The sequence below is a fragment of the Amphibalanus amphitrite genome, unplaced genomic scaffold (genome assembly GCF_019059575.1).
Source record: "Amphibalanus amphitrite isolate SeventyFive unplaced genomic scaffold, NRLGWU_Aamphi_draft 002190F_arrow, whole genome shotgun sequence".
NCBI lineage: Eukaryota > Metazoa > Arthropoda > Thecostraca > Balanomorpha > Balanidae > Amphibalanus > Amphibalanus amphitrite.
In genome coordinates, this window is record NW_024883682.1 from 17,214 (window position 1) to 30,452 (window position 13,239).

The 13,239-nt window shown below is 46.1% G+C and overlaps 1 long non-coding RNA gene across 1 annotated transcript; it reads right to left on the reverse strand.

Moving 5' to 3' along the window:
- Positions 1-1,109: 1,109 nt before the first annotated feature.
- On the reverse strand, positions 1,110-3,887 carry LOC122376537. The gene is made up of 3 exons (XR_006255652.1): positions 3,424-3,887; positions 2,624-2,789; positions 1,110-2,214 (listed from the first exon to the last, which is right to left on the reverse strand). It is a non-coding gene; the product is annotated as an uncharacterized LOC122376537 (long non-coding RNA).
- Positions 3,888-13,239: the final 9,352 nt, after the last annotated feature.

Below are 13,239 nucleotides of genomic sequence, written 5' to 3' on the forward strand. Positions count from 1 at the left end.
TTTGCCATGTCTTGATTGCAAACAGGGAAAAAATCGCAGTATTTAACACTCAGTCCGCCTATCCTTTAAGATGGGCATACGTGGTTCTAATGGGTTTATTCATTCTGGACATTGCGTAACGTGCTTGCGGTTCTGGCACCACTGTTTGGACAATGGAAGATTGCACCAAAGTTCTGACATTGCTTCATTTCGCTTCATGTCACCTAGTCAGGTCACGTGATCCGGCCCGCGTGGGGCCGCTAGGGGATATCATATATGGGGTGCTTTCGGTATCCGGAAAATATTGTCCCTCGGATATTATCCGTCGGAAAATTATTGGTGAGCGCCTATCTTCAGCATGTCTCGTTGTCGCGATACCGAACGTGATCCCCGATAATTCTCGCTGATCCCGGTCCCGGTTAATTCTCCCCGATTTTCCGGGGCCCAGTGTTTCACCGGTGATAGCAGCACGCTGCTATCACACGTGTCAAATTGGGTTTCCATGGAAACATCAACAAACCATGGCGCCGTCAATCTGTGTGATGTCATCAAATACTGCTGCTAACATCTTCACGGCCGTGCGATCAAACAAATGTATCAAACGCAATCCAACGAGACAGCAACTCTGTTCCAAACGCAGCTCACGGATTACACGAAACGTCATTAGTGTGACCTCATCACATTACGTCAGCTCGCGCAATTTGATAGTAGCGTGCTGCTATCACCGGTGAAACAGGGCCCGGATGCCGAAAGCAGGGTTGGACATCCCCTCGGTATCTTTTATGATAGCGGAGAGACGGCGGCGCCCAGCGTTCGTGTTTAGGCATCGAGTTCGCATTAACGTATTGGGCGCCGCCGCAATACGTTACATATAAATATATATATATATATATATATATATGACACAAGTATTTTTAATGCCTTGTACCTGTACAGGTATTGTATATGTACAGGTATTACGCTCGATAACTACACGTTAGCTCGTACGGCATAACAAGCCCTTCGTTTGTTGCATCTAAAACACGAACACACGCAATATTTTTGCATCCAATTGATCTGGTCTTTGTCGTTATTAAGTCACTGAATTAGTCCGATAATTATCGATTATCACAATGCGCATTATAGAAAAGTTATCAGGAACAGAGCTGTATTCAGCGAGGGGAGGGGTTAGTGGGTACACGGAATCACATCTCCATCACATCACATATCATCTTACATCAGACGACATCACATCTCTCCCTTGAGACAATTGTTGCGGACAATAACGGAAATCAACAAATACTGTGCAACATGAAGCTCAATTGTCCCCTCGCCCGCGGTAAGAGATTGCGCCCCACCGAACTTGGAGGCGACGCCGCGCGAGGCGCCTTCGGCGTGAGCGTCGGGGAGCGTCGGGGACAGCCTCTACCGCAGGTGGCGGCGCTGGGCGGCGGCAGCGGTGCCGCCAGCAGGCGCTGGCCGTCGATCATCGCAGATGTGTGCAACATAAAATGGCACGTTGCCAGCTAACAGTCAAGCTAGTTTAAGGAAAATGAATCATGAAAACGATACATCACGACACGGTCGAGAACAATTAAGGCTCCTAAGCGACATCACATCATTTCCGCCCTCACTGTACACGGACGCATTTTCGAGCACAAGTCACAAATTGGACCCAGTTCGCCGTGTGGAGACGGTAGCTAGCAGAAGGTCTGGAAACTCGATTCAGGCACAAACTGAACGACTACCCAGCTGTTACAAAAAAGAAAGGCTCAAGAGATCAATAAATAATATCGTGATGTAATGAATGATGTGTGCCTCTGCCAATCTGTTTACTGTGCGTGGTGACGCAGCTTCCGCACCTTCCGCTTGACAGCGTCTCCGCACGTCGAGTCGAGTTCACTGTTCGCAGGCGGATAAAGGTTCGCACACGAACGAACACTTTCAGGATTTTGGCACACTGCACGCCCCGCGAATATTTCTCGGCCATCATACGGGTGGCGTTGCGGATGACGCCGCGCTCTCGACTGAGCCCATCGGGGTGCATCGCATGGTAGGCACAGAAACAGGTCTCGAGCTCCCTGCACAGTTCCAAGAAAGACTCGGTGGGAACAGTCATGTCTCCAACACTGCGCAGCCGCGTCCACAGTGCCTGGACAGGGACGTCCTCGGCATGGGACAGGGACGTCCTCGGCCTCTGCCAGTTTGCTCTTCAGGCTTGCCAGTTCAGCCTCAAGTGCTGGGCATCTGGTACACCTGTTAGGACAAAAGGATCATCAGAACAAGAAAGGGATTTCAAAATACAGAAGTAACTTTAGCTATCATGGGTGCTATCAGCTATTCATGTGAGCATGGGTGGGTGGGGGGGGGGGGGCATGGGTGCAGGTGTGTGTTTCATTCATGTGGGTGAGTACTGATTGTAACTAATATTCTACAATCCACAGGTACTGTGCTATAAAGCAATTACCAATTTTTATTCCTGACTTTATAGTAACACTGAGCTGGAGGAGGATATTCTTAACCAATCTTCCACCAATATTGGGCAATGACAGGAATTAAATTTATCTTTCAAACTGCACCTATTTTCTAGTAAAGTCATAGACATGTGTACATAAATAACATACTTGAAATGTATCTGAAATAAGTTAAATAAGATACGACGTACTTTTAAGGCTCACACTTCGTCTGTACAGATGCATCTGAATGCAGGCATTCTTCTGCTTGGAGTGATGAGTCTTTGGGAGCTGCTTGTTCTCCTTCTTCTTGCACCTGCCTTGACTCATCTTCCTCTCCACCTCTGTGTAGCAGCACCACTCCTTGGTGTTGTGACTCTGTAAAAATAACCGACTTTAGTAACAAACCCTTACTGCTAAATACGTGACATTAATGATGTCTATTCTAGCTGGTAACTCAGAGCTAACAAGAAGTTCAAAATTAAGTTGTTTGTTCAGCTGAGCTTTCCTTATAACAAAAAAGGCAAAATGGGGTAATTTTGACTATACCCAACTATCCATCTGATCTGGTCTGAGCTGAGCAACTTCATCCCTGTCCCAGCTGGTGGGAAACTCATTTAAAAAAGGTCCCTCAAAAATGGGTTATTCACCAATCCGGACAGCTGAAAAGCGAGCTGTCCGTAAAGTGTATACAGATTTGCTATTCAACCGATAGGTAAACTCATAAATATCTGATGGGCACACTTAAGGCCTGGCTACTCTACCTATGCGTTTTCTGCATGCGTTTTTTGCGGGCTTGCATGTTTTGCGAAATATCGATCTAGAAACAAAAGTAATAAATAATTTAACTTTAACATTAGCTATATACAAAAGTTAATAAAACTCTTATATTAACTTAAATATAATACCAAAACATATCACAAAAACATTGTTTTTACTACAACAGTAGGTACTACGCAAAACCCGCAAACCCGCGAAAACCGCATGCAGTGTAGTCAGGTGAGGCCTTTACCTTGGAGGACGAGTCAGGTTCCTGGATGGGACTGATGTAGGTAGCAGCTTCATGGCAGAATACTGCGGAGGCAACTTAAGCAGTTCTGACCTGAGGCCTCTTTCATAGTCAGCAGTTACAAAATGCAAAGAACACAAACAATACTGGCGGAAGTTCTTCGGGAATGGCTCCCCTCTTTTTATGATCTGCCACCATCGCCTTGCCATCACTTCATCCGCAGGGAACTCGTGATATTTGGTGCCGGGCGCCTGGTTGTTTCTTCTCCCGGACCCATTTCTACACGAAGGTTCCGCACAGTAAACCATCATAGAATTTAAATCATCAGCAATCAGAAATCAAAGCAAAATGTTATCAATCACCAACTGATGCCCCATGAGCACCACGCAACAATCCACGATGCCTATGAATAATAAATATATCCGCGGACCGCGGCGGCCCTTAATTCAACTTTCAAATGTCCCGAAAACCAATATACCTTGCCAAAAACATTCGACGTGGTTTGATCTAGTGCATTATACATTTTCATAAACAAGGTAAAAATGATGTAATTTTGACGTCATAAAACACATCTTACTTGTTAGTCTCACAGTCTTATTATTGTTATGACGCAATCAAACTCATGCCAAACTACGACCTCAGCAGAATATTTGCGTCAAGATATGTTTCATCTGCGCAATGTTTGTCGTGATTGAGTGCTTCCATATCTCAAACTCGGACCGTACCTGTTATTTATAGGCATCTTGAAACTCTGCGTCCTCTCCGAGCCCAGAGATCCCTCTGCGTATTTACAAATTGCAACCGAGCTCCGCCGTGGGGTAAGGCGGGCAGGGGTTTTCGCACTACGGCTGCGGTTGAACTACCGTCTGTGGTAGAAACTTCAGGACGATGGCGCGTTTCATACGAAATCTGGCGCAATGTTTGTTTGCTTCTGAACTTGTACAGTTATTGCTGTGAATTCTTGAAGTGGGAGTGTTTCAATAACAATTTGTGGATTATTTGAGTTTCTTTATACAAGCATAGAATAGTATTATGAAACATTGTGTGGAAACTGCAAATACTGATATGATCAATTACTTAGTTTGGGAATTGATACACATTTTGTAGAGATTTGTCTGGCAAATGGTGTAACTAACCTCAAGCCTATCATGATCTGAAGCTGTTGTAACAAATCAAAATTGCTTTGATGTTACATACCACCTTGTTGGAAAGACTGGAGCATGGTTCAAGATGATGTGTAAAAATTCAGGATTTGTGCGAAAGCTTGTGACTGAAGAACGAAAACAGTTCTATATGATATGATGGCTCAATCAAACATGAAAATGGACGACAAAAGTAGAGTTTCAACATTCCAGCATGTGAAAATAACTTCAGAAATTCATAGTTCTTGTAGTATTGCATTCTTCTTATGTACAGTTATAGGTTTTGTTAGGGTATTTGAAATTCATTGTGTCAGTTGAGATATAGATGGATTTTGATTGCGGACAAATTGTAGAATCATTGCATGGTAGCTAGGTACTTGTTCGGTAAAAAGGTATGTGATGAATGCCATGAGAAGGTTTTTTATGATTTAATATATGGTCGTTGTTGTACCTACAAAAATGCAAGCTTACTAGCAACTAGTTTCTGAATCAAATCGAAAGTATTTGCCATGAATGTAAATATGTACCTGCAAAGTATGTCAATAAATTTGTGTGATGTTGACCAGAGAGCTTTATCATCTAGGCATTTATGTCGCTTCTTACATTAGGTGTTAAGCATAGTAATTACGGATGAACTTTGTGCCAATATCTTCAATGCACAATGTATGTAGCATGTCTACAACCCTCACTGATCCTGCTATAGCTATAGGCATTTGGCACCAGCAAGACCAAGGGCATGAACTTCACAGTTGCTCAATTCCTTTTGTCATGTACCACCAGTCACTTTTTTACTTAAGGTGCACATAGCAGTGCACACAACAATGTGCAGAGGGCCTACACAAAAACAACATGATTAGTGTGCACTATGCACAGCATTGTACCCATTTGAATATTTTGATCATTCAACAGTCAACAGTCAGGAGATAATTATTGAATATCACATTTATTATACATCACTTGTCAAACAAGAGCATGATGACACACATTTTGACAAGCAATCATTACGGAGCGAGCGAAGCACCGGGTCACTGGGTGACCCGGTGGAGCCGGCTCGCGGTCGAGAGAGTCCATGTTGTTGATGTATTCGGCTTTCTGTTTTACTACGTTATGTTTTGTTGGTTTTGTTTAGGTACGTATTGGTATTACCTCTAACCGTTTAACTCTTAGTAAGTAAGCAATTCACTAAAGCGTCTTGGCAGGATAAAAAAATTGGGCGGAGGGGGCCGGCAGGCCGGTGACCCCGGAAAACCCGGCTAACAACGAAAAGAGGAAAGTCGAGAGGCGGGAGGGTGGGGGGAGATTAAGAATCTCCCGAAGAGTGGGTGAGAGGAAAGATGAAAAGTCGACCACCTTAGCTGGCCTGCCTATCGGCGCTAAAGTTCGCCACTAAAAGGCCTTGGAGCGGCCACCAAGGGATAATAGAGCTGTCTTAAAAAAGACAGCTCTACGCGCTCCTACTGTTAAAACACTTGACTGAACGGGCAAGCCACGTACGAGTACAAGGTCCAACAGTATCCTGAACACAGAGCTCCGAAACGAATGGTTTACAAAAGTCTACGACTGACGACATCGAAAGAGTACGTTCATCGGGACTAGTCACATGACACGGTCAACCCAGCTGGGTTATGGGTACTAATTGCGCTTCAAATTGACCTCTGACAGCCATTTACTTACGCTAGTTTGATGCATAAAACTGTACATTGAAACTCAAGCGGCAGCACATAGGTCTCCATCAAGGTGGTTATATACAACAGAGCACCTCGCTAAAACGAGCGCGAGCCGCACTGTCACACTGACAGTTAACACTGAGCCGCGAGTCGTGACAGTCGCACTGCGTCATATGCACGCAGATGTCGCACTCACGGCACCGTTGCTGGCACTGCACTGCGGGTGGACACGCGCGGTGCAGTAGCTCCACGGTGTGCGGCTCACCGGAGGGATTATCAGTCTCCGACCGGACAGTCCAGGCGGGAAATGCGGTGTCTTCAATCATGACCGCCGTCCCCGTCTCCGCGGAGTGCCGCACGGCGGCGACGCGGCGGCGTCGGATCTTGAGCTGGTGGACACTGGACTCCTGCCAGAGCTACCAGCTTCAGCCCTTCAGCATCCTGTCATCAGCAAACTCCAGCAGAGCTCCAATGCAACTGGGAAAATAAAATTTATGCTGTTAAGCTAAATCATGCAAAACATTTCCTTGCACAGGATTCTCTTGCGCAGTTCAGCAAAATCTTCTGTGATATCCATGGCCGTGACAAGAGGACTTGATGCCATTGTAAAAAATATAGGTTCATTGGTTCTCATTTACCCACATCGAGCCTCTATAGGTACCATTCATTTGTATATCATGAAGTATGTTAACTACACCATATTTATGCAACAGACTGACATGAAATATGTAGGAATGGCAAGGGAGATGGGTAAATAAGCTAAATAGGTTGCAGGATTTATTGGCACCAAACAGGTCAGAAAGTAGAAGTTCAAACAATCTTACAAACTACACCAGAGAAAGTCTTTGAATTAGGCACAAAATTATACCACAGAAATAAAAACAATGTAGTTTTGTAGAGCATTTCCCAAAAGATAATTGTGATTCAGCCTTGCTCCCATCTGAGATTGAATAAATACAAATTATGAGGTGAAAGTTACTGAAAAACAGTTTTTTTTTTATAGAAAACAGCTTCAATCCATGTTTGCCTGATTTCAAACTCAAGGCAACATCTCATAGCTTTGACAGCATGAAATTTCATTATTGAGGTTACAGTTTCCATAATCTTGTCGTTGTCACATTTCACAAACAGTGCACTTAATATGGATAACTAACACCAAATCAGCCAACCTTGTATCTGTATCTGGTGAAACTCAAGAAACCAATAAAGCAAACAATTTCTGAGCAAAACATTTAGGTATTTGACAAGCTCGACTACTGCCATGCAGCCTAATGCTCGTTGTTACAGATTAAATACCTACTTCTCAAATATAAAGTTGGTAGTTCAATATATAATGAAACACCCAGCTCAATAAAGGCAATTATGGTAATGACAGCAGGTAAGCAAAGCAAAAACAAAACCAAATATTTCTTCTACAGAAAAAAGGACTTGTACCCACTCAACTTAATTTTACTAAATCACTGATTTGAATTATCAGTCATCACCAGACTTGCAAAAAACTTTCTAGATATTATGCCACAAAAAAAAACAAAGTATCTGAAATTGCACAATATAAGCACCAGCCACTGCAACTGGAGCGGTATGATGGGGTCTCGTAACTTGAATGTTCGGTCTGTAAGAGCATGCCTGACTTAACGGCTTTGAGACATCACCTTTGCAGCAGCTCCTCCTATTCTTTTTTAACATTAACTTAAACTATCATTACCATGCTATGATGATGAGGTGGCTGGTTTCGGGCGCATGAAAAGTAGCAGTCCTTCTTTCATTCTATTTCCTTGTTTTCACATGCTGCACAAAATGTTTTTTCTTCCACGTTCCTTCTGTCATTATAAAAAATAATAGGTATCATAATTGCTTCACTTCTTCTTTATATTCCAAGTATTGCTGCTGCAATTCATCACACCTCCCGGTTAGTAAACCATTGCCCTACGGCCGCTAAAGTAAATAAGTGGAATGCACCAGAAATTGTCAAAATCGCGCCAAAATAGCAAACTAAGATGAGAAAAAATAACCGCACCCCAATAACCTGCCGTCTCTGATTTCGCTCAGTTTTGCAAGCGAAGAAACTGAGCCTAAGGCACGTGCCGTCTGCCCGACGCCGGCCGCGGCCAAAATGCCCTAAAGATGCGCCCGCTACGTGCAAACCGCCGAGCGCACCCCCACCAAAATTTAATACGACAAATGGTTGCACGCGCTCGACTCGGCCCGAAAATTTCAACCCCGCAGCCCTTACCGTCGCCTCGCAATAGCCCGCCAAAGGGAACTGACGCGTTTCATACATGCATACATACATACATACATTTTGATTTTTATAAGAGTAACTAGGTGTCCTGCATTACGCGCAGCGTAATAAATCAATTTTCATTCAAATTGGCCCAGTAGCGGCCGAGTTATTGTCAGAATAAATTTGGCGACTTCCCTAGGCCGGCGGTGCCCTGTGCCGGTATTCATTGCCAAAGGTCAGTGACCTCCCGGCTCTGTTTCCGCTCAGTTTTGCAAGCGAAGAAACTGAGACTAAGGCGCGTGCTCTCTGATCGGCGCCGGCCGCGGCCCAAATTCACGCAAAGATGGACCCGCCACGTGCAAACCGCCCAACGCACCCCCTCGAAAATTTAATACGACAAATGGTTGCACGCGCCCGACTCGGCGCGAAAATTTCAACCCCGCAACCCCCACCATCGCCTCGCAACAGCCCGCCAAAGGGGAACTGACGCGTTTCATGCATACATACATACATACAGACATTTTGATTTTTATAAGAGTAACTAGGTGTCCTGCATTACGCGCAGCGTAATAAATCAATTTTCATTCAAATTGGCCCAGTAGCGGCCGAGTTATTGTCAGAATAAATTTGGCGACTTTCCTAGGCCGGCGGTGCCCTGTGCCGGTATTCATTGCCAAAGGTCAGTGACCTCCCGGCTCTGTTTCCGCTCAGTTTTGCAAGCGAAGAAACTGAGACTAAGGCGCGTGCTCTCCGATCGGCGCCGGCCGCGGCCCAAAATCACGCAAAGATGGACCCGCCACGTGCAAACCGCCCAGCGCACCCCCTCGAAAATTTAATACGACAAATGGTTGCACGCGCCCGACTCGGCGCGAAAATTTCAACCCCGCAACCCCCACCATCGCCTCGCAACAGCCCGCCAAAGGGAACTGACGCGTTTCATACATACATACATACATACATACATACAGACATTTTGATTTTTATAAGAGTGAACTAGGTGAAGGTGTCCAGCATTACGCGCAGCGTAATAAACCAAGTTTCATTGCAATCGGCCCAGTAGCGGCCGAGTTATTGCAGGAATAAATTTGGCGACTTCCCTAGGCCGGCGGTGCCCTGTGCCGGTATTCATTGCCAAAGGTCAGTGACCTCCCGGCTCTGTTTCCGCTCAGTTTTGCAAGCGAAGAAACTGAGACTAAGGCGAGTGCTCTCTGCTCGGCGCCGGCCAGAGCCCAAAATCACGCAAAGATGGACCCGCCACGTGCAAACCGCCGAACCCACCCCCACCAAAATTTTATACGACAATTGGTTGCACGCGTCCGACTCGGCGCCACCAAAGTTTCAACCCCGCAGCCCGCACCGTCCCGAAGCAACAGCCCGCCAAAGGGAACTGACGCGTTACATACATACGTACAGACATTTTGATTTTTATAAGAGTAACTAGAGGGACAGCATTACGCGCAGCGTAATGAATCAATTTTCATTGCAATCGGCTCAGTAGCGGCTGAGTTATTGCCAGAATAAATTTGGCGTCTCCTCCTGGCCGGCGGTACTCTGTTCCGGTATTCATTGCAAAAGGTCAATGACCTGCCGGCTCTGATTTCGCTCAGCTTTGCAAGCGAAGAAACTGAGCCTAAGGCGCGTGCCATCTGATCGGCTCCGGCCGCGGCCCAAAATGCGGCAAAGATGCACCCGCCACGTGTAAACCGTCGAACCCACCCCCACCAAAATTTAATACGACAAATGGTTGCACGTGCCCGACTCGGCGCCAAAATTTCACCCCCGCAACACGCACCGTTCCGGACAACAGCCCACCAAAGGGAACTGACGCGTTACATACATGCATACATACATACATACATACATACATACGTACAACTACAGACGTTTTGATTTTTATATAGGCAAACTAGGTATCCAGGATTACGCGCAGCGTAATAAATCAATTTTCATTCAAATCGGCCCAGATAGGTATCGGGCGAGTTATGGCCAGAATAGATTTGGCGTCTCCTCCTGGCCGGCGGTGCTCTGTTCCGGTGTTCATTGCAAAAGGTCAATGACCTGCCGGCTCTGAGTTCGCTCAGTTTGGCAAGCGAAGAAACTGAGCCTGTAGCGCGTGCCATCTGATCGGCTCCGGCCGCGGCCCAAAATGCGACAAAGATGCGCCCGCCACGTGTAAACCGTCGCGCGCACCCCCTCGAAAATTTAATACGACAAATGGTTGCACGCGTCCGACTCGGCGCCAAAGTTTCAACCCCGCAGTCCTCACCGTCACCTCGCAACAGCCCGCCAAAGGGAACTGACGCATTACATACATACATACATATGTACATACATACATACATACGTACAGACGTTTTGATTTTGATATAGGCAAATAATCGTGGAACAAGAATAAACCCTGCATCTCACTGGGGCTCACCGCTAATTGCACCAGGGAAATGGGCTCTGCTGACGTCGGTGATCACTGCTCATTGCAGACCTGTGCGCGGAAGTCTAGCCTCTTTATGCTTCGTGAATCGCCGATCCTGAAGCAGTCAGAAGTCTAGAATGGTTGGCGGCTCGAAGGAGCTCGAAACCTGTATTAACCCTCGCCCGCGTAGGGGGGTACCCCCTCCCCTCGGTTTTTCGCGAATGACTCGCGTAAAAAGCGGACGATCGCGACGAAACTTTCAGTACCCTCGAGTTAATTAATTTTACACCTACCCTGATTTTTTTTTTATCTAATCAAAATACTAAACGTGCCTGCCTCCGTTAATAATATGGTACCGCAGATAATGGGACAATACATGCATTTGTTCGATGCAAACGAAGCTCATAACTAGGTGACAACCAAAGTGAGTCTTATCCACCTACCCGTAGGTAATGCAAGACATAATGTTTGCAGGGGTCTTGCAACTGCCGGAATGCCGCAATGCAACAACCCAGTGCTTCATTTATTATTTTGTTCAGTCAAAAGATAAGGTAACAAAATACTAAACAGCGCATGGTAAAGTATATAGTTAAGCGGTGACACACCGTTTTTCCTCAAACCCCGCCAGTCGAGCTAGCTCCCATGCTTTTTTTCTCGATAGCTCAAAACACTTCGGATATATGTAGAGAGCTGAAACTTGGCATACCTGACCTTGGATTCAAGCCAGGTCTTGTGACACCAGCCGCATTTTCAGGACAGGTAAATTCACTGACCTGGCTATGACACCTTAGGTCACATGAGGTCAGATCGGTCACGTGATCTCACCGCTACGGGGAAATATGGAAACTGTTACTTTGGCGCCGGGCATGATCTAAAACTAGCTCGAGCACGCGAAATCGTGATTTCATCCACTCATTGCAAGGTCCGATGCTTCATTTTCATTGCTGACCTTGCGTGACGTTACTTATGACGTAACTAGGGGCATAAGAGTTTTTTATCAAATAACTCCCGAACAAATTGGGCTAGCGGGTCGGTAGAGCCACCATTTGACTCGACAAGACCTGATGAACCGGATAATATGCTAAATGACCACTTTCGACCAACTTCGTGACCTTTGCGGCTCTGAACTCTGAAGTGACCTTGACCAGAGGTTAACACATCAAGAACAAAAGTACAAAAGTAAAAAAAAAACTTAGCGGAATAAAAGTATATTATTCGACGCGCCTGAGCTGGAAAAAAACACGACGATGCCAAACTCGCGGCTCTGCGACCATTTTTGGCCGAGGTTAGTTACCAAAAATTGAGCCCGTTCCTGCTGCCACTTAACCTGACCTCAGAGGTTACCAGTTGACCAGAGCCCTTCAATCGGGTACCAATCGCTGCCTCTCGTAATGGCGCACATGCTCATTTTTTTCAGTGAGGCTTTAGCTTCATTAGGCGCGAAACTGCGAGGGGCTCGTAAAAGTCGTACCCCTTTTCCCTTCCGTCCGGGCGTATGTAGAAAACCAATAGGTCCGTCGAGGGTTAACCCTCGCCGGCCGAGGGGGGGGGCGGGTGCCGCCCCCCCCATAGGGTTTTTTCGCGATAGCTCCGAACACGCTGGCGATAGAGAGCTGAAACTTGGCATACCTGACCTTTGATCCAAGCCGCATCTTTTGACACCAACCGCATTTTTGGGTCAGGTCAGGTCACTGACCTATGACGTCATAAGTGAACCTCTGCACGGTCTTCAGATGTCGCAACTTCGCAACGCCCTCACTGCCAGAGGAGATGTTACAGGGAAATGAAACTTGCAGGATCTAGTATCCATTATGAGTCCCACAACTTGTATATCTCGGATTTTTCCTAAAGGTCATATGAGGTCAGGTCATTTTCGTGACCTCACCATTATAAGTCAATGGGGAAAAATGAGAACTGCTATTTTGGCGCCGGGAACGATCTCCAACTATCTCAAGCACACAGAATCGTGATTTTATGCACTCCTTGCAAGGTTAGATGCGTCACTTTTGCAATGTTGACCTTGCGTGACGTCATTTATGACGTCATCAAGGTCATATTAGTTTTTCGTCAATAACTATTGATCAAATTGAGCTAGCGAGTCGGGAAAGCCACCAATGGACTCAGGAAGACCTGCCGAATCGAATGATATGCGACATGACCCCTTTCGACCAACTTCGTGACCTGGGGGTGCTGACCTGACCTTGACCTGAGGTCAACACCCCAAGTTGACCTGACCCGGACAAAAAGTATATCATTCGACGCGCCTGAGCGAGACGAACACGATGCTGCCAAAATCGGCGCTCTGCGGCCGTTTTTTGCGAAGTTATTCACCAAAAACTGAACCGTACCTTGGGGCACTTGACCTGACCTCAGAGG